Raw genomic sequence first — 21,875 nt, 5'->3', positions numbered from 1 at the left:
ACCATATATAGAGGTAAGAATGTCAGCTATGCCGGGAATGAAGATGATGAATGAATTTACTTTATTTCTAGTTTTAATTATTGGGTAAATTCCATTTAGCACCTAGAATGTGAATGTGTTTTATTACAATAATTTGCTTCCGGCATGAAGCCAAGGCAGAGCTTCCAAGCAAGGGGGAGGGGGCATTAAACTGTGTGTTGAAAGCACTTGACATTTCTCCATTTCATTTCCTAGGTGCCACATCATAAATAAGCTCAATAAACTGTTACTTACAGCCCTGGCCAATTTGAAATCCTACCTGATAGATTTATTTCAAGTATACCCTGTCCTCCAAAGCTGCTGGGAAACAACAACTTGACACCGCCAACCTGTTATTTCTAGATCTGACATTGTCTGGACATCAGCAAAGCCACTTCCAGTGCTTGTTTGCAGAGATGCTGAAAGTCACAGAAAGCTGATGGCTGCCTGCATTCACTGCTGAAGACACAACAGGAAAGCCAGGTGACATTCAGCTGTCCTACATCACAGACACTGCCCAGAAATGGAGACCACAAAAATGAAGACATAGATTTGGGTTTTTTTTCAATTTGTATTCCACAGTTTAGCAGAACTAGAAAACTATCTCTTGCTTAGGATTAACAACATTGGCCAATCTTTATCTCTACTCACATTGCCACTAAGTTGATTTGTACCAGAATAACTCGAGTTTCTCAGAACTTTCCCTTTTAAAAGCTATCAGCTGGCATTACCTGCCTCTGGCAAATGCAGAGCAAAAACCCCCAGGTGTTTCTCTAGGTGTGCTCTTGTTAAAATACACACTTGGCTGGTGTCCTCCATGCAGATGATTGATGTGAAGAGGACTGGGACTGGACTTTCCAATTTGCGACAGCCTTACCTCAAAACAAGCTGCAAATGAGTGTGTCACAGTCTGCTGTATTAATTCAGGTACATGGTGAAATTAGTGAAAACAATCAGTCTTGGGTCTGACACAGGCTGTGCAACTGTTTGAAATAGCTGCTGTAAATTGGGGGCTCACACCACAAGGACCATCTGCAAGCACATCTTTGGGCTTCTCAACTTGAGCTGTTTCAATTGAGCTGCTCTGGCTGAAATTTCAGCCTCAAGTCAAACCCTATCCTGTCCATCCCTTGACAAGGCTGTTCACCACCAGCACCCTCTGCATGCCCAGAGTCCTCCAGCAGCATTTGCTTCTCACACCCTCAGTGCAGCAGCCTGGCCTGGGAGCCCAGCTGGAGCAGCTGGCACAAGGAGACAGCCCAGGAGATTTCCACATTATCATGGCTCTCCATGAATGACTTTGGAGGGATACACAGATCCTATCTTCAGGAGACTGGCTGGAAGGGCACTGCCTGTGCAGGCAAGCTCGTTCCATCCAGTCTTTTATCCTGTAACTCTCAGGATCTCCACACAGCAGAGACAATCCAGAACCACCCTTGCCAAAGCCTCCTACACAAAGCCTGCAGGAAGGTCATTTCCAGCTGCCAGGACTATAAAGGAGGATGGGACAACACAGCCTTTCCTATTGGATAAAGATGTTTATTCCAACCTACACATCAACCACCATTGTTTTCATTAATAAGTATTCAAATCTCGTCCTGTTATGAGCTCCAGAATTACTTTTACTGGTTAGTTTACACAACATACATAATTACATTTCCATGAATAAAAGCCCCATTTCCTGTCGTGCCTTTTCACCCAGAGAGCCAGCTCAGCACTACATTAATGCATGGCTGGAGGCTGCCAAGGCCCTGGGAGCCCTGGGTGCCTCCTGACAGGGAGAAGCTTTGCCTGCACAGCAGGGAGCAGGAGCTGCACCTGCCATGAGCAGTGAAACTGTTGTGCAAGGGTGCTGAGGGTTCCTGTGCACAACTGTGGGGCCCAGGGGAAGCTCCATATGCTCTGAGATATCTGGGTGGTGCTGTCAGACAGAGGCTGCTTGGCTCTGCACAAGTGCTGGGGATGGGATGGGGCAGTCCCTGCTGCCAGCCCTGCAGGAACACACATGTTGTCCCACCAGGCAGGGCTCCAGCAGCAGCTGCCAGGCACTCAGTGGAGCCACTCACACCAGCGCTTCTGGGTGCACTTGGGAATTTGCACAAGTGTCTCAATGCTTGGCAGGCTCCCTGGATTCCCTACCACTGGGGAACCAGGCACAGAATAAAGGACACTCTCCACACATTTCAGCCACTGCAGGAGTTCTCAGAGAGGCTTCAGTGAAGGAAACAAGAGCTGAGCTTCACCTCCACGTTCTGCTCATGCCAGCTGGAAAAGGGAGGATTGGGCAGAGAGGGAACAAATCACAAGGTTGTGGTTTCCTTCCAGCAAACAGAGCTCAGTGCAGTGGCTGCTCTGGAGCCAAACCCCCTCCACTCCTCCCAGCCTGTGCCCTCTCAGGGCTCCCAGCAGGGCCGGCCTGCAGGATGTTTCTGTTCCCTCATCTACACTGAGATCTGAGGATCCTCCAAGTTACAGGGGGGCAAAGATCAACCTGGTGCAAGTTTCCCTCTCCTGGATGAGACATCAGCCCATGCCAACCGCTGCTGCATTATGCACATCTCAAACTGCTCACATCTCAAACTGCTCCAGCTCTGCATTAGCATTCTGAAGCACAGCTTCATCCTCCTGCTTCAGAGACCAGCCCCTGCTTTACATAAATCTTTAATGAAACGCTCTGCCTCAAGCACCGTGCCTAGGAACAAAAGGCAGAGTTGAAGGAAAACAGTTTTACCTCCAAAAAACCAAAGCAGTTCTCCAAATAGCACACAGAAATTACATTTGCTGCACCAATCTGGAGTCCCTGGAGCACCACTATAAAGAAGGCAGAGCACTGAGAAATGTGAGAAGCTGGGACAAGTGTAAGTGCTTTGCAGAAAGAGAGGCAGGAGAGCCATCCAGCTGAGCTTCATGCTAGAAACACAGCAGGACAGACCCAATGTCCCAGTGCTCGTGTCTGGCTGATGCCCACGTGGGAGGTTGTGAAGCTGCAGGTGCCAGGCTGGCACCAAATGCTGCCCCAGCAATGCAACAGGTCAGCAGACTGATGTTAAAGCCTTGAGATTTAAAAACATGCACAAGTCTATCAAATTCCTATTCCCTAACCATAAGAGTGCTTATGGTTAATGCTGTCAAGTGTTTCAAGTGCTTCCCTCAGGAATTTAAAGGCTGTAAATGTTCATCACCCCCCTGCAACACATGCTAAGTAGAAATAGGACCAGAAATTGAAACTGTTCAGGATGAGGAATTGTTATTTTAGGATAAAACTAACAAAGTACCATGAAGCTAAAGATAAAATTGCAGGGGCTGGCAACACAGTGTGACAAGGACAGTGAGAGTCCTGATGCAAAACAGTGACCAGGAGATGCTACAAGATCCTCAGAGCTGGGAACCTGCAGTGCAAAGACATCCAGCATTTAGGGCTTCACACTGCAACACTTTTCAAACTGCTTCTCAAAGCAGTCTATAGGAGTTAAGGCATGTATCTTCCATTAAACTTAATGGGAAATGTTTGCTTAAATCCTCAAGACTGCCTTGAAAACATGTATTTCAGATTCACAATCTGGACAGGATGCTTTAATTTTAATTTTTAATATTCACATCTGCATGTAGGCCCCAGGTCAGTAAATCATTTAAATGTGTGCTTCAAAATGCAACAGCCAACAAAGCTACTCATGTGCTCAAAATTTAGTAAACATATAAACGTCCCATCCAGCAGAGATGGAGCTGCTCAGATGGTTCTGGGGTTTGCTGAACTGATGCCTGAAGCCTGCAAAGGCTGCCATGAGAAGTTCCATTTTGCCAACACATATCCCAATGTTACCATGCTTAAAACTATAAATCAAGGGAAACAGCAATGCCAGAGACGTGCTCAGAGACAGCCTGGTGTCTTGGAGACATTGGTGCACTTTGGCTTTCTCATCCACATTTTGTGTTCCCTAATCAGGAATCTGAACTGAGTTGAAAAACTGGATCCAATTGGATGATTTTCAATTATGCTTTAATTTTTACTGAGCAGCAGGAATCCTAAGCTAGGTTTTTGGTATCACATAAACATCTGTGGAGAAGATTACAAATAAAGCATGAAAACTGTCCAAACACCCAAATCAGTACCATAAAATAACAGGAATGTGGTGTAGAACAAACCACCCTCCCAAGTTAGATTTCAAATACACAAGATACAAATGGCTCTGGCAATTCTAAATGCCTTCAGACTTGTCTCCCCCTTAGCTCTACAGGGATGGGATGACCAGGGACAGGAACTGAACTCGAGAACTTGAGCTGAAGGCCCAGTGATGGGCAGGGAGTGTTATGGCCCTTGGGAGGAGGTATTTTGGGAAGGATCACCATGAGTATTTGGGCTTAAACTCCAACTTTTGGGAACTGAGGTGTCTGAAAGCGTAGAAGTATTTGGATCTCACCATCAGCTTCTCACTCACCCCAGCCAGATTAAGAGTCTGACAATAAACAATCACTACATGTACCCAACATTTTAGCTTTATAGAACCAAACTGCTATTTGTGGCTGCATTTTTATACTCATAACTCAAAATTAATCATATAAAAGCTCAGCAGTTTCCACTTGCAGTCACATCCAAGGTAAGAAGTAGGCAAGACAGCATTTGGATGTTAAACATGATGTGGTGTGACTGTGCAGAGGGTGCAGCAGAGATCCTGCTCTCCCTCTGCTGCCTGTTGCTCTCCTTGCAGCCGGCAGAAAGTGGGATGGGGCTGTTCAATCTGCTGATCTAGCAGAGAATGAAAACACTGAGAGCTGAAAACCCCTCCAAGGACTGGCCTGCCCCTTAGCAAATCAAACACTGCCCACAGAGTGAGCCCAGGGAGCCTGGTGCTGTCAGTGCCACAGCTGCAAACATGAGCCAAGGGGAGGGAGGAGATTCACAGCTCCAGAATAAGGAGGAGATTCCCTTTGGGCATCAATTCATGGGCAGGGCAAAGCCTTCAAGCCACGCTCTCAGTGAGCAAGTGGCATCCAGCACATGTGGGGGAGGAGACAGCACTGTTGGATTTTGGCTCCAGCCAGCAGACACAGGCAGGCTTGCAGAGGAACACACAGCACCAGGGCAGGCAGAGATGTGCCCATAAAAATCCCAGCACGGTGCTCACAATCTGTGGGATTGCTCCCACAGCTGAGCCCAGGCACGCTCACACAGGGGGGCACATTTGGCCTCCCCTTCTTCAGCTGGGCCTGGACAAACCCTGCCAAGCACAGAGCAGTGCCAGCTTCACACCAAATCCTCCCCACTCCCCGAAATCCTCCTGGTACCCTTGTCATGTGGAAGGACGAGCACATGTGAGAGAGGCAGGAGCTGCCCACGTGCAGAGTGCTCAGTGCCTGGTGCTGCAGGAATAAGGAACATTTATTTGCATGGGGACAGACAGCAGGCTCATGCCAGCAGGTACCAGCCACAGCAGCTCACAGCTGGACAGCTGCACAGACTCCCACCTCAGGCTGTGATCACAGCCTGGGCTGTGCCACACTGTCCTCGAGACACTCAGCTGGGCCCCACTGAAACCATCCCTTATCCTCTGCCCTGGTGCTGCTGGCAGGCAGCCCTGAATTCCCATTCTCTTGTAAGGTTATCACCCTGGCCCTTCTGCTTTGGAATCCCCATCCTCCCACACATGCACAGACCCCTACTCCTACATTACAGCACTCCCATGAACAGGTACTCTGAGCATGCCCTGCATAAAGAACAGGGCTCCCTTGAACTCATTTCTGTGTGAAAGACAGCTTCATTTTCAGAAAGAGCAGCTCATCTTGATCCTTCTGAGTAATTCCACTGATTGGAGCCACCAGTAGATTGCTCCGTGGCTCATTGATTAAGCTCAATGTGAATAATTGCATTACTGAAATAGATTGGCTCAGGCACCACTGAAGAAAAGTCAGAGCAGCCAGGGGTGGCAGGAACAGTGCACCCACCTGCACAAGGGCCACCCTGGCACCCTGATTCTGCGATGACAGGACAAGGTGCCCGTGTGGCTGCCCAGGGCTGACCTCCAGAGGGCCAGCAGCTTGCCTGCTCTCGCCCATGGCTGTATTTCACTCCCAAGTGGATGGGCCACTCCACACCGTGGCCCCAGACGTGGATTTGGTATGCATGACAGTGCTCCTGGGGGCAGTGCCTACACGGAGCAAGGCTAAACATGCTGACAAAGGCAAGGGAAGTGACCTGGAAATGACAAAGTGAAGCAAGGGAAGGAGCAAAGATGAGGTGGCTGAGGAGAAGCATCTGCACAGTTATTTCTACAGAGCCCACTGAGGAAACACAGCGAGGTTTGTCTGACACAGTTGGTGCAGTGCAGGCACTGCCGGGTGTCTCTGCTGTGGGCAAAGCTCTGTGGATTGGCAGCCAGAAGATTAATCCTGTACCTTTCACAAGTGGTGGGGCTACACACAGAATAAAAAAACAGCTACTTTAGTTTTTCATCACGTAGAAGATGATGTGGAACGGCAGAGACGCAGTGTCCTGAGCACAGTCCCAGATTCTGGCAGCAAGCACAGGGCTGCCACACAACTCTGAGCAGCTTAAACTGTAATTCTCAAGGCTGAGGTCCCTTCTTCATAACAAGAAACAGCAGAAAAATTACTTTTAATATGCAGAAGGAATAATTTATAAAATTGAAGATGAAATCAAAAAATCTAAAGAGCTACTTTTATGGTAGATGAGGTTTTAAACACCGCATGAGAGAAGAGACTTCCCTTAAATAGGTGCCAGTTAATTAATGAGATTCAGTAAATGAGTGCATTTCCTGCACAACAAACTACAGGCTTCCACTTCCAGAGTACATTATGTTAAATTGGACAAAGGCCCATTATTCTGGAATAAAAGATTGCCCACTGGAGGGTTCACACTGAAGTATTCCAAGAATATCTTCATCCAGGAATACAAGCTGTGTATTTGCAAGCGGAAACCAAGCAATCCTTAAAAATACCAATACCTCCAACAGTAGCTGGTACATTCAAAGATTTAGCACTTAGTAGTAAAAATCCCACAGTAGCTCAGCCTGTTGGCATTACAAAAGCTCAGGAGACAGGGATGAGCTGCCTCCTGTGAGCAGAAGGCTCTTGGGGCAGGTCTATGCTCAGCAGTATAAAGCAGTGAAGTGGTCCCATCACTGCACACAGATATCACATCTCACACTCTCAGCACCTGGGGGCCGCAGTGTGAGCTGGTTTGGATGGGGTTAACAGCATTTGTACTCCCACAGCAGGGTATGGACAGCACAGGCTCAGCATCATCCCCAGCACGGGGCAGAAATCCTCAGCGGCCTCGGGCACCAACAGCAAGGGTTGAGTGCACGGCTTGAGCAAACAGAAGTGCTGGAGCCCAATGGATACCTGCTCCCACTTCCCTCTGGAGCACACAGCAGGGCAGCTTTCCATCAGAGCCCCCCAGACACCCTAAACCTGCTGGGAGAGGGCAGGGGCTTCACTAACAAGGTGAACAGCAGACAGACCAGTCACAAGTGCAGAGTGGGTTATCAGGTCTGCCCAGCTCAACCTGTAACACTCCCAAAGCCACTTCCCCCAAATTCCTCCCCAAAAAGCTTTACACCCACAGGGTGCTCAGCCCAGATGAGGGGACACTCAGAGGGCTCCAATGCATTTGGGACAGACAGCACCCTGACCACACAACTCCAGGTGTTCACTCCCCAGGCCAGCTGATCATAACCCTCAGCAGACTGTGTGCTCCTGATAGAGAAAGTCTATTTGAGTTGTTTTGTGGAATAATAAGCACCAATCTGGCCACCTCAGGAACAACTCTGAGCACTCTCACTACAACGAGTCAAAGTCAACTCACCAGGATGCCCAGCTCTTGACTTTCATTATGGAAAATTATTCACAGCAGAAGTGTCACTTCAGCAGTGTACAATTTCTTGTCATCATAAATATTTTCATATCATTACTTTCTTTCTCTTATACCTGTGGAGTCTTAGACCACACCGATTTCTTCACCTGTGCAAAGCTTTTCCCAGACAGAGGACAATCTTCAGCTTCCTGGGACACACAGCAAAACTCACAGGGACCCTCTCCAGACTTTACAAAGATGTATTAAGAACATCTCACAGCACTTTCAGTGATTTTTCCCATTTCCTACAATTCATTTTCCTTTCCTACCAGAAGACCCATCTCTGCACACACTCCACCTTCAGTACAATCAATAAATTGATAAAGAAGAGAATGCCTTGCCATACATCTTTTTACTGCTGACTTCTCCCTATGGCTGTTTGAACTAAGTCCATTCTAAACCCTTAACTATATTTCTGTACCAATGATTTCCAATTCAAAGGCTTTGCTTTGTCAATTACACACATGCATGCACACACCTACATGCTCATCTTCTGTTAATGCTTTAAGCAATACTTGAATCCTTTAATATTCTCTTCAAGGCCTTTTACAATTTTCCCCACAATGCTATTTAGACTAGCAATTAACCCCCCTGAAACACCACTGCTACCTAATTCTCTTCCAGCAGCACTCAGAGACAGGACATTGTGACAGACAAACACATTCACGTCCTCACACACGCTTGTCCACAACCATGTTTTTGTTACCTTATCTAGGGATGAAAATCACAGCTCTGCTTACCCTGCTCTGGTTTGGTAGCTCAGAGCAGGAGAACAGAGTCATGCTGGCACAATCATCACTCTTTCTCCAGGGATGTTTGGCACGGCCAGTGCCATCAGTTAATGGGGAAGCTGCCACAGACAGGACACAGCTGAGGTCTCCAAAGGGCTTTTCCTCCCTGCAGCTCCTGCCCAGACAGCTGGGGAAACTCCACAAGTGGAGACTCAGGCACACAGACATTGCTCAGAGCCTCAGTTCGCAGTCAGCCTTCCAGGGAACTACTTGTGTATCTATGGAGTCTCCAGGAACAAATGGGTTCTCACCTGTAGGAAACCAAGAGTAGAAAGTGTCCCTCCCACAAGCCATGGCTGCCCAGGTGCTCCTGCTACTCCAGGTGGATTTTAAATTGAAGTTCACCTGCAGTGACCTGGATGGAAAAGTATTCCCTAATGTGTCTATGGGGATAAATACAGATTTCTGCTTAAAAACTGAGACTTTTCTGATCAAAGGAACTGAACTTCTATACTACATAAAAAACAACAAATCAAAATACACTTTTTCTGATTACGAGCATGAAAAAAAAAGAGAAATCTTCCTACATAAATATGATAGAACAGACACTCAAGTCACATACTAAGCATTTTTCAGTGGTTTCGGAAAGAAAAGAAATACAAAACGTGAAGTTAATATTCCTACTGGAATGAGATGAAAGATATCATTTTACGCCCTACTTGAACCATCATAGTAATTTTCATCTGCACTAATAAAAATAAATCAGCAGCTGATCTTCCATGCATTACAATTACCATTTCATGCAACAGTCACAATGCTTCTGAGATGCATTTGCCCTTTGGAACTCCTGCCACAAACAGAGATGAATTTGGGGACTGCCAAGTGCACAAATTTATAACATCAATTCTTTGAGGACATTGTCATGTAGAAAATGCAATGTGGGCAGCTAGAGAGAAGCATCCAGAGGAAAGCATCCGACCCTGAGTAAAGATTTTTGAGAGGAAAATAATTAGAACCGAACAACTGAGAAAAGAAAAAGTCATCTTGCATGGCAGCAGCTGTTGGGTGGCCAGCAGAGCCCTGTTTGTTGCAGACTCCTCACCCAGACAGGAATTAATGAATTCCCAAGCAGCCCCCCCTGCCTGCAGCTCAGCCTCTTGCAGAGATGCTCATTTGCAGAGCACAACACAACGTGCTGTTAGACAGGAGAGGTTCAATATTCATTAACCAAAAGAGCCCCCACCTTGTGCTGCTGCTGCCTGCAGCACAAATCACCCATCCTTGGGTTTTATCAGTGCTGTCACTCACTGTCCCAGGAACCTGAGCCTCGAATGCAGCAGCACCCCCAGCCCTCAGCTGGGGCATTGGCACAGCCAGAGCCCAAAGCTGGGAACCTGCAACCACTCTTTGAGCAACTCACACAGAAATGCTGGAAACACGAGAGGTTTAATCTCAAATTTGCATATAGCAACTTACCCTTGCAATAGTTCACTGCTGAAAAAGGAGCTACATGAAAAGGGAGAATTGAAGCAGGCAGCTGCATGTTGGGAGATTTACTCCAAAGCCTCCCAGGAAGCCAATGGAAGCTTGCAGCACACGCTTTTCTTTTACAGCCCAGGACAGCAATACATTCAACTGTGCTAAAACAGATGTGTCAGGCACAGAGATTTAAGGAGATAATACAGTGAAGGCTCAGGGACTAGATAAAATCATAAAAAGATGCAGGCAAAAGCTGCTTCTTGCTTGCTCTTTGCTATCAGTTGTCCCTTTTTATTGTATGGGGAAGCAGGGCACAACAGCTTCAGCAGGAGGGGTGGCTGGGGTAACATTGTCCTTGGTTGCCCAAATCCAAACCCAGCTTGTCCCTGAGCACCCCTGCTCTTCTGGCTCAAAAAACCAACTCTGGTCACCAATGCAAACATCTGCCCCCACAGTACAGGGCACCAAATGTACAGGGGTGCAACCTGCTCCAGTCAGGTGGAAATCTACACTGCTTTGGAGGCTGAGCACAGCCTTGGATTCTGCTGTGTCTGCTGAGCTCTGCAGCACATCCTGGCAACACACAGATTATCCAAGAAGCTCAGTAAAACATGGCTAAGGTAGAGACCCAACAGCACATAAACTGTCAAAATAAAAAAACCCAAAACAATCACTCTGCTTTCAGATATCTGGAAGTTATGCAGAAAAGATCTTCATGGCCATCTGCTTGGTGCCTGTAAGCACTTGGTCACACTGGGACAACTCAGCAAACTGGAAAGCCCCACAGCCACCCATCCTCCAGCATCCAGCAGCACTTGGGCTGAAACTGCCCCAGTGCTGGGGACACCTGGTCACACTCTGCCTCTGCTGGGAGCCTGGAAATGCTCCCTTCAGGACCCTGGAAATGCTCCCTTCAGGATCCTGCTTGCCCAAACAGGTTTGTCACTGTCTCCCAAATAACTCACAGGAATGTCTTTCATTTTTCAAGCGATGCCATCAAACATGGGGCTGCACACATCACAAACACTGACATATTTCACTAAAACAATCCAGCAGCAGCATATGGGGAGTATTTATACAGGCCTTTATTATTATTTATGGAAGGTATACAACCCTCTCCAAGCGGTGACTTGTGGTGACAGCACCTTTGTTTTTAGGAAAAATATACCAATAGGGGAGGGTTGGAGGCTTTGCAAGTCTAACCCATGGGTACAAATTCCACCAGTTCCTGTACAGGAAAAAACCCAAGCATTCTGTTCTTACCCTGTTTTTATTGTCATTCATCTTACAAACTGGTCTTATTAAACTTGTTACTCAACACAGTAGTTAGTCGAAATAAAATATATATATATATAAATAAAATTCAGGCATTTGCTATAATTAAGTCTTCTTAAGTGTTATTTTACTAGTTGGGGTGGAGCAATTTTGTCACGATTCACCTGTTGAGGAACAATTAAGTAGAATGCAGCTTTAATTCCTTCCTGATCTCCTGACAAAAGCCAACACACGTGTGAGAGAAACCAACACCAATTAGAGCAATGTGGCATTGCACATTGTCTCACCAGGTGAGAAGCCAAGCTGGGATGGTACTGAAGCACTGGAGCTTTAATGGGTGCTAGCAGCAATGCCCTGGGCAGGGGCAGTGCCAGGTCTGTGCCAGGGGTTTGTTTGCCCTCCCTAGGAAGGACAAAGGCACTGTATGGCCCAAGGATGAGCCATGCACAACTCGTGGGACCAGTCTGGATTTTAGGGTGCCAGCACTTCACTCTTGAGCTCTAACACACCACCCATCAGCCACTGGATGAGTCCCAGAATCTCCCTGTCCCTGTTTCTATCACAAGTGGAAACCAACCCATCTCCAGCATGGAAGGACACTTTGATAAATGCAGTAATTACCACCAGACACCCCACCCAGCCAGCAAGAAAATCAAGGCCATTTATTTGCCCACCTAGTTATAAAACTACCACCAGAAAACTCTGCAAATCAAGCCCCTGGAATCTGATTTAATTAAATCAATGAGAATTATATCATTAATTCATCAGAAAGCTCAAAGCTAATAGGAAATTGTTTCTATCGACTACAAACTCCTTCCATGGAGCTGCCTGTCAGAGCCCCTGCTGTGGAACTGCCCAGCTGCACCTCTGCTGCTCCATTTGTCATCTCAATGCACCATTTGTTCCTCCCAACACAGATCAGCTTTCACAAAGCAGTTGTCATGCTTCTCCCAGCCCCTGCCATCCCAAGCACTTTGCACATTCCCCTCCACACGTGCTCATAAAAATCACTCGCGGTAAGAGCTTTTAAATGGGGCTTGTCAAAACACCAGGATGGAAGGTGTGCAGGAGAGAACCTCCAGTTTCCTTTGCTGGAACACCCAAACACACAGCCTGCTACCAACAGGCTTTTCTTTCCTCAACATACCCCTGGGATGTGGCTGTAAAGAAGAATTCTGACAGGAGGGAAGGGAGACACAACAATCTTAAAAGGAAACTTCACACATATAAAAGCCTACAAAAGGTAAAACCTGTCAAAGAAACCATCAGGAAGTGTTTTAAGGCAATTTGGAAATACAGTTTCAGTGGCTGGTTGAACACCTTTAGAATACAAATATTCAGCAGGCTATTTACAGTACAAGGGGAAAAGTTTCCACTTTTCCCAACCCATAGCAAGCAGAGCAGAGTCTATTCTCAGTGAGGAACATAAATTTTGAGCAACTCCAAGAGACACGAAGAAGCCATTGGCTTTATCTCAATTTAACTGATTTCAGGAAACTTAAGCAATACTCAAGACGAGGGCTCTCCATCTCAAAGACACTCAAACCCTGCTAGACCTGCTATTGTGTAGACAGCAATTGCTGATTTATTGACTGCATAGAGCTGTGGATCAAGCCTCAGTATTTGCTAATATCTCTCCTGGAATTGGCCTTTAATGGCCCAATTCCACTGCTATTAGTGAGAAAGGAGCAATGCCCCTTTCCTTCAACAGAGTTGGACCAAGTTGTATCACTTAGCAGCTGAACTGGAAAAATAAAACATTTGGACCAATTAAGCTACTGATAGGAGATTTAGCACACATTTCATCTGATATGAAAACCTCAAATCTAGGGCTAAACCAAAGAAATTATAGTACGGTTTCCAGATGAAAAAGAAAGGTGTTGAGCAGTGGAAATTCCCTCTCGTTCCCTTGGGTGCAATTCAGAAGTTACCCTGGCAAGCCCAGGGCAGCTCCAGGAACATAAATACAAAGTGACAGGGAAATCCAGCCTACTATTCACATCACATATTCCATGGTTCTTTCTATTTCACAGTAATACACCAAGTTAAGCTGCTTATTAGATGGGCACATTCTCCTAACCTCAGCCTGGCTTGTGTGTTATGTTGGGCTTGCCATCAGTACTGACCGCCCTTTAATCCTAATTCTGCTGTCATTTGTGGTTCCACTTCAGAAGATCCTTGCTTTAATTCACAAATGGGATCGCTGTTAGCACTGCTGCAGCCCACAAGAGAGGCATGTGAGAAATGCCATCCCTGTATCCATCCCTATTTATACAATCCGCCTGCACATTTGCCTAACAATCTATACTTTCAAATACTTCTGTCGGCCTACAGGATGTTGTGGCATATGCTTCTAAGCCCCACAGCACACCCATTAGCAAATAATGACCTTCCTAAAATGACCTGGTAACAGCTAATAACTGCCATAAAGCATAAAAAGGCTGTGGTAGAGAAGGTCTTTTATGGAATGAAAAAAAACCCCAAATTTTTATTAGCAGAATCGCTAATGGACAGAGTTCTCATGTGATCCATTTACTTTTAGGAAATGCCTGGTATCAGATAATGAAATTATCTCACAAAACAAAAACAACCCCCAAACCAGCACTTTCAAAAAGCACACTGCAGTCTGGCAGCTCATGAATGAAACACTCCGTAGGTGTTTGTGTACATTTATAATTTACTACACCACATTAAGAAGTAAGACAACTGCAAACGACAAGCTGCTGCTCTCCCAGCTGTGTACACTGTGCAATGATACCTTCCACCAGGGCTCAGCCCTGCTACCAACCTTCCAGTTGGGAGAAAGATAGAAGGATCCAAGGATCCAAATCAGCTCCAGCAACTGAGTAACAAATGGCAGTAACTCTGCCTTCATAAAGTTCTGAATCAATACACACTGCAATGCTGATTAGTGTGTGCACATGCCAGGAGCAGAAGCACAAATCCCACCCCTGATACAGAGCAGCACACCTGCTCCAGACCTTGCTTTCATCCTGCACCCCAAACTTGTATAAAATCACTGCTAATCTCACACAGAGGAGATATCCATATCTGGCAGCTCACGTAGCACCAGGTTCAGCCCTTCTGGAACAAAGCACCAAACTCAGCCAGGCACACACCTAGCTTTACACATGTTCCCAGCTCAGAGAGAAATCTCCAGGTGCAGTTTTCAGCACGTAATTAATCCTACAAAACACAGCAAGATAAGCTTTCCTTTATGGCCTCAGCAGGAGAAGACTCAATGCAGCTGCATGGAAGTGCCTCACAGGATATTTCCTACAACACTTTCCCCCTGCTCTTGATCTTCCTACCTCAATTTCTCCATTGGACCCACTGTTTGCAGTTACCTCTGTAACCCTGGTGAGTTATTCTATGCTGGCTCATCCCAATGGCTGAACCATAAGTGACCCACACAAATATAACCCCAAACTCTTTCTGCACCCAGATAAGGAGGCTCTGCAGAGTTTCAGTTCCATGAACAAACCGACAGATTTGAACAAAGTGATGGAAAACACTGCAGATCTCCACCACAGTCATCTTTTCTATCTGCAGATCACTGACTGCACTCAGCATCTTGTCTGTGTTCCAGTTTCAGTGCAGCTGAAGTCTCCTGGCAGCACTCCAGGGACAGCCATGCATCCCTGATGCTTCCAGGGACCTTCTCCAGCCCACAGGGCACAGCAGGGACTGTCTGAAGACATTCCTTGCCCATTCCATATCCCTGCATGATCCCATTCCTACACCCTGTCCTGAGCTCCAGCCCTGCAGAAAGCATCAGGGCCTTTCGACAGCACCCATGTGGAACATCCCAACTTCCTGCACTTGTGGCTTTCCCTTCTGTTTGTTTTTAAGCTGAGGAACGTGATCCCTGAGCCAGGTGACCAGGCTGAACATGGTGTAGGATGTTTATGCACATGCATTGGAACAGCCTACACCACGTTCAAAAGTGCTGTAATCAGGAAATGAGCCATGAAATGTGTAAGCGGCTGCACATTAATAATCTGGTTTATAGCTTAAATTAGAATCTTTGGAATTTCACAGCCAGACACTTTTAAATAGGTCAAAAAATGCTGTAATCACACTTAATGATCACACTGTGATGTGCACGGCATCAGAGCTGGGAGTGAGGAAACCTGAGCAGAACGGATATGAACTACTGGCACACTCAAAAAAGCATTTACCAAACCTCAAGAACAAAACACATAGCTCAGGCACCAAGTTTTTTATCTTTTGATCCTGCTCTTCAGAAATGAGGTGTGAGATTTCATGTGACCACAGACAACAAATGCTGTTCTCTGTATTTCCATTTTAGTTAGCACTGCAGATTAGCAGAGGATTTGACTACTTGCAAGTGGTGAGAATTCAGTGATGTTAACAAAGCCTTCCCCATCTGAGAAACACAATTTTCTATCGTCCCTGCCCACGCATGTGTCACCCCCAGTGCACAGACTTGAAACACATTCCTGGGTATCAGCATTTGGGTTTCTTTTAAAGGAAAGAACAAGAATCCACAGATCAATCTCAGTAATCTTTTAGTCTCTAAACCAGGGAAACCCTTCACAATTTTGCTAAATTTAGACACATGCTTACTTTCTCTCTACACCAACTTGATTTCAGATATAATAAACCTGATGTTAAAATTGAATAAAGAATGAGAGTTTCAGCAAAAGACGCAATCATTGACTAATTAATCCAGTCCTGTCAAGCTACTGAGACATAACCAAAAAGGCAAACTAGAAAAAAAAATCTGCTATATTCTGTGAAAACAAAGTCAATGTTTGTCTACTGCAAAAGTACAAAGTCAGCAGGGGAGACTGCTTGGAAGCTTGTAAGAAAGCAGTAGAGAAATGTTTTTTTTGGTTTCTTTTTTCCTCCAGTCAAACTGGGCTTCTCCTAAAAAACAAAGCAAGGCAAAAGATGAAAGGCCTTCTCTTCTGAAGCCAAAGATGAAGAATACAAAGAATATTAATGACTAACAAGTCTGTCTGCAAATGCCATGAGCTTAGCTGTAGAAGGGACTAAAAGGAAGAACAGCACTGCTATTAACTAATAAGTGTCTGATCTAACAAGCAGTGATGAAGGCTGATTGGTCATTTATAGAAGGGAACATTAGTTCAGAAGAACACAGATTCCCTACAGAGGATGAAAGGAAAGAAGAAAAGATGCCATTATATACATGAAAAGCTCAGGATGGCTCATTTACCCAACACATAAAGGTAGTAAATTCCCAATTAGGGATTGTCTCTCCCTCACATGTTTGTGTGTGCAGGTACAGCAGATGGCTGTCTTGTGGAAAACTTGAGAATTGGTGCAAATTTGTCACCAGCCCTATATTACAGAACACTGGATTTTGATGAATTGCATTTCCTAAAGGAAAAATTCAACAAACACAGAACCTTGCTTTTGTCACAGCAAAGCCTTATTTCCCAGTTCCACAGTTTCCCAGTGTCCTGGAATCCTGCAGGGGTCCAGGAGGGTCTCATGGACCAGGGCCAAGGGAGGGAGGCGCTGGCCTCTCACCCCTGCACAAGCACAGCGAGACCAGTGCAAAGCATGTCCTTCCATGTTTGAAGTTTGCCCATTCTCTTTCAAGAAATTATTCTAATTTGGGCAAGTGAAACACAATAAAACCAGGAAGATGAAAAACAACCGGCTTGGAGCCAAAAGTGACACCACGCCAAGTTCAGATTTGGAAACTGATTCATGTGCCAGCTCACAGGCACACACACCTAGAGTGTCTATATTTATACACGTGGACTCAGGCTCCCTGCTTGGTACAGGCACTATGAATATTTTTAAATCAGCAAGAAATCGAGAATCACAGTACTTAGAGAAGATGGAAAAATTCCCTTTTCTCTAAGCTCAGATTAGAGGAGTCTTGACACATCAGCTCTGCCTGGAGCACCCAGCAAGGCTGAGAGCCAGCACGGACACAATTCACTCTGAGATTCCTTCCCTTAACAGGCCACTGCTCACTCTGCAGACAGGCTGTGTTCTGCACTGCAGCCTCATCCAGCAGATGACATGAGAAGCTTCTGTGTCAGGGTGGAAATCTGGGGAGCATTCTGGCAGTGTGAGAGATGGCAATGCTGGACCCAGCACTGCCAGAGAGCCCCAGTGCTGCTGCCCCTTCCAGGCTGGCAATTCACAGCCCCACATTCCATGCCCAGCTTTGTCCAGAACCCACAGTGGTCTCAGGAGATCACCAAACTCTGTCAGCATCCCCTCATGGAAAAGGGGGATAACAAAATGTCTCAGCAGCACCACAAAGGTTTGTTAATGCTTGTAAGCACTTTGTAGATAAGCAACATCAAGACAGCAGTCAGCAGAGGGATTTGGGGCACAGACAGACATAAATCCAAAGCACTCATATCATATATTCCTTTCAGACAAGCATAGCAGCAGATCAGCTCCCTGCATTTAGTGGTTGTGGGCTCCATCCTCTCAACAGACTGAGCACTCTGCCTTTGATCCAAAAAATGAGTCCGTGGAGAATATTCACATGTTTAATGTTAATCATATGCTTAAATTCTCTGAATCTATAAAGAGAGTAAAAGAGAAAAGTGCTCCCCAGCTCCAAAACAAACATAAATTCCCAGAAGTTATATTTAGGACATGAGCAAACATTTGGCCAGCAAAGGAAAAGCCTTCAGTATACACCTGCTAAGCTTTTGCATCCCTCAGGAAACCTGCAGGTGGGAAAAGTGTCCAGAGTGAGTTTGCTTAGACAAAACCTTTCTAAAATAACCAGCATGGTGATATTTGAAAGAAGCATCCCAGAGCATGGTGACCTACTATTCTTACACACACAAGCAGTCCTTGAGCAAGGAAATCAGAAAACAGAATAAATGAAATTAATTAAGAAATTCACCACACAGATTTGAACTTCTGACTAGGAATTTACAGTTGCAAAAGAATGCATGCATTTATTAACTGTCTGCTGTAAGAGAAGAGGCTTTCCTCAGAGGACAGGCACTGCCACCCAGCCCTCACAAGTTCCTTATGCCTTCAGCAGCACCTAGAAAGCATCTTCTCATAACTGTATCAGAAAGGAACAACACTGAGCAAACGGAATGGAACCCCCTTAAAGCCTTGTTCATTTTCAGCACATGCCTCTCTCACATCCTCACTATCTGAGACATCTAACTCAATTTACATCCTGCTAAACTCCTGGGCTAGCTGATGGCTTGGGGCTACCAGTGTGCTAAATCAGCTGGCCAGAGTGCCCAGGAGTCTGTGCCCCTGCTCCAGCCCCACCCTGACCATGCTGATGGTGGCTCAGGTCCTGTGGTGCAGGAGAGCTGGGCAGAGCGAGCAGGGAGCTGCAGAGCTGGGGTGCAGTGAGCTCCAGGCAGTCAGACACTCCTGCAGAGCAGAGCACTCCCAGCTGCAGCCTGGACACAGCCCTGGCCAGACGAGCATGAGCAGCACAAACACAGGGCTGGCTCCCAGAGATGATTTTCAAACCCTGCTAGACAAGCATGTATAGCAAGAAAAGCCTCAGGCAACCAGAGGGCCACTATGCAGAGCTTCATTGCTGTAGCAGAGCCATAAACATCATCCAGCTTACTCACAGCAACATCACCTTTTGCCAGCCATGTGAAACACTGGACAAATCACTCTCTCACCAGCATAAATTGTCCAAGAAGTTAAATAAGGGTGTTAATTATTTCTAAGGATTTTAAAAGAATCTTTCAAGATTTCTGCCCTCAAATTTGATTTAAAAATGTTGTAAATATTTTCAACCAAATATCATTAGATGAAATTGACTTGATGGTATAAAAGAACCATTTTCTTAAGTAAAAGCTTTTTGAGAAGTGTGTTGTATTCTAACAGTAGACAGCACTTTTACCTTAATAAACCAGAGGGAGCTGTATTAGTCACACCTTACAAATGGTTAACAAGGTGTTTATCTTCCTCGTTTGGCTGAATTAGAACCACACAAAATGCCCTGATTCAAAGGAGGCAGAACAAATCCCTACCTTCACCTGCCGCGAGGGATGGAATTAGAATGCTGGGTGAGGCTCTAAGGAGTCCAAGGGAAGTTAAGACATCACAAGAAATCCTGGTTATACTTCTCCACCTCCTTTGCACGACACTTAGCTGTCCCAAGGTTTGCAGACACTACAAAGCAACACAAAGTTCACTGCTGTTGCAGTTATCAGCATGACGTGGCAGACCCCACCTCTGGAGAGGGCTGAAAGCCCCAGACTATACATCCATGACTTTCTTTCACCAGTTTCCTGGAGAAGGAAACACTGTCTCCTATGACGGGGTGAGCTCCAAGCCTGTGCAGTGTAGGACATCTCTCACAATAAGCTCAGACCTCTCAGACATCTCTGGTGCCTTTGCTTTGTTCAGAGCCTCCATTAACATCACCCAGGACTTCATTAGTAGGCATTTGCCCCTGGCTAGAGCCTTGACTCTTCCTTTGCTCCACCACTTCTTCCTTGAAGTGCACAAAGAGCCAGAGCACAAAGAAATGCACTCCCCATCCTCACTCCTGCACCAAGCCTTCCTTCTATCCCTCAAAGGCAGCTGCTCCCATCCCTAACAAAACAGGGAGATTCAAAGAGTCCTGGGAAACAGAGCAGCAGCAAGGGACATCTTCCAGTGCTCAGAAGGGCAGAAACACCTCCAGGCACCAGGTGCCACTGGCTGCAGCACAGAGCACAGGTGTCCCACAGCAAGAGCTGAACCTGGGCAAGGACTGCTGGATACACCTTTTCAGCTACACTGGCCTGAGAGCAATAATTATATTCCAGTCTCATTTCCTCCTGATCCACAGCTCTAACTCCTTAGTGACTCCTACGAAGCCAGTTCCCAACTGTGGTACCACTCTGGGTGTTTGCCTTAAATAAAGAGCCCAGGAAGCCACTAAAACAGTAACTATCTTTTTTATCTGGAAAATACATGCCCAGGAAATTTCTTCTGTGGAATACAAATGCCAGTATTTCAGGTGTCAGGAACATCATATGACGTTGGATCCAAGGTTCCAACAATGTGCCATCGCCACCCTACTCAACACTGGGCAGAGACCAAGCCTAGAGAATACAATCAAAGCCTAAATGGTTCCTCCTCTGCACTTCTCTCTTTCCTCGTCATCTCCCAGTGTTTAATGCTGTGCCAGAGGGAGCAGTGCCCAGTGTGGGTCCTCAGACAGCCACCAGAACGCCCGAGGCCGTGCGATGTCACCCAGGAGCACGGCGGGCATTAAAGGCACAGGAGTGTGTGCAGCTGCTCCCCTGCCCTGCTAATTGGGTACCGCGGACACGCTCACGCCGTGAGCGCATCTTTGACATAACACAGCATGACAATTCTTCCAGAGTCACAGAAATGCAGAGCATACAAATAAACCTGAATGCTGAAACCATTTCATTGTTCATAAGAATATGCACGCTGCACCTGTTACGACCAAGGGCACTGTCTGCGCCTTGGAGCTGATTATTCCAGCCTCTAACAAGCCTGTCTGTCTTGGAGGACTGTCAAACTCCAGGAGTTAATAAAGCACAGCAAAATTATTTTGCAAAAAGAAATCATTACGGAATATACAGCGGGAGAGATCTTTAAATGTAAGGTAAAGAAAACAATCCTCAAACTGACATTCTCCTCTCAGCTTCCCACAGCCCTGGGTCAATATAAATCAAATTCACTGAAACAAAATAACTCTAAAATTGATATCGGTAAAGTCCTACCCGGAGACAAATGTTCGGGAGCCCAAGCGCAGCTCCAGCCCGGGAGTCCCGACAGAGGAGGGCAGGAGCGGGGAGCGCTCCCCAAGCCCCGTCCGGCGGGAGGGAGCAGCGCTCCCACAGCCCCGAGAGGAGCCGGAGCCGGGAGGCAGGTGGCAGAGCCGGTGCCCGCAGCCCAGCCCCGCCAGCAGGTGAGGAGCACCGGGCCGGGGCTGATTCTCGGTGGGGAGAAGGAGCCGGAGCAGCGCAGCAGGAGCGGCGGCTGCGGCAGCGCGGTGCGGGCAGGGCGCGGCGGAGGGACGGGAGCGGCACTCACCGAGCTACGCGCGGCTGCTGCTGCTGCTGCTGCCCCCGCTGCCGTCCATGGGGGCGGCGGGGGGACGGGAGCCCGCTGCGGGCCACAGCCGCCCCGCGATCCGCCGCATCTGCCCGGCGCCGCCGCGGAGGAGGAGGAGGATGAGGAGGAGGAGGAAGAGAGGAGCGCGCCGCCCCGGAGCCCCGCACAGCCCGGCCGCAGAGCGCCGCCTGCCTGCCTGCCTGCCCGCCGGGATGGGATGGATGGATGGATGGATGGATGGATGGGACGGGATGGGAGCGGGGGGGCCTGGCCGCGGGGGCAGGTGCAGCCGCCCGGGGCGGGGGGCGGCGCGGAGCCGCAGCCGGAGCCGGAGCTGAAGCCGGAGCCGGGCGCGGCCCCGGGGCGGCGCAGCTGCCGGAGCCGTGCGCGGAACGGGGGCTGGAAGCGCCTGTGTGTAACGTGGCCGGGCGCGAATCCGCCCTGCGAGGGCTTTTAATGAAGTACAGATGTTC

General features: G+C 47.2%; 1 protein-coding gene across 2 annotated transcripts in view; it reads right to left on the bottom strand.

Annotated features, from left to right (window-relative positions):
* Positions 1 to 21,536, bottom strand: part of RASGEF1C (RasGEF domain family member 1C) — a 68,207-nt gene extending 46,671 nt beyond the window's left edge. Inside the window, exons 1-2 of one of the 2 annotated variants that reach the window (XM_058034683.1) lie at positions 21,382 to 21,535; positions 19,356 to 19,497 (exon numbers count right to left, since the gene is read on the bottom strand). The gene's annotated coding sequence lies outside the window, so the exon portion shown is untranslated. Of the gene's footprint in view, positions 1 to 19,355; positions 19,498 to 21,381 lie in introns of both variants that reach the window. The other variant, XM_058034684.1, reaches the window with a different exon arrangement.
* Positions 21,537 to 21,875: the final 339 nt, after the last annotated feature.

The sequence above is a fragment of the Melospiza georgiana genome, chromosome 15, assembly GCF_028018845.1.
Source record: "Melospiza georgiana isolate bMelGeo1 chromosome 15, bMelGeo1.pri, whole genome shotgun sequence".
NCBI classification, from domain to species: Eukaryota; Metazoa; Chordata; class Aves; order Passeriformes; family Passerellidae; genus Melospiza; species Melospiza georgiana.
This window is presented reverse-complemented; position numbering and strand designations above follow the sequence as displayed.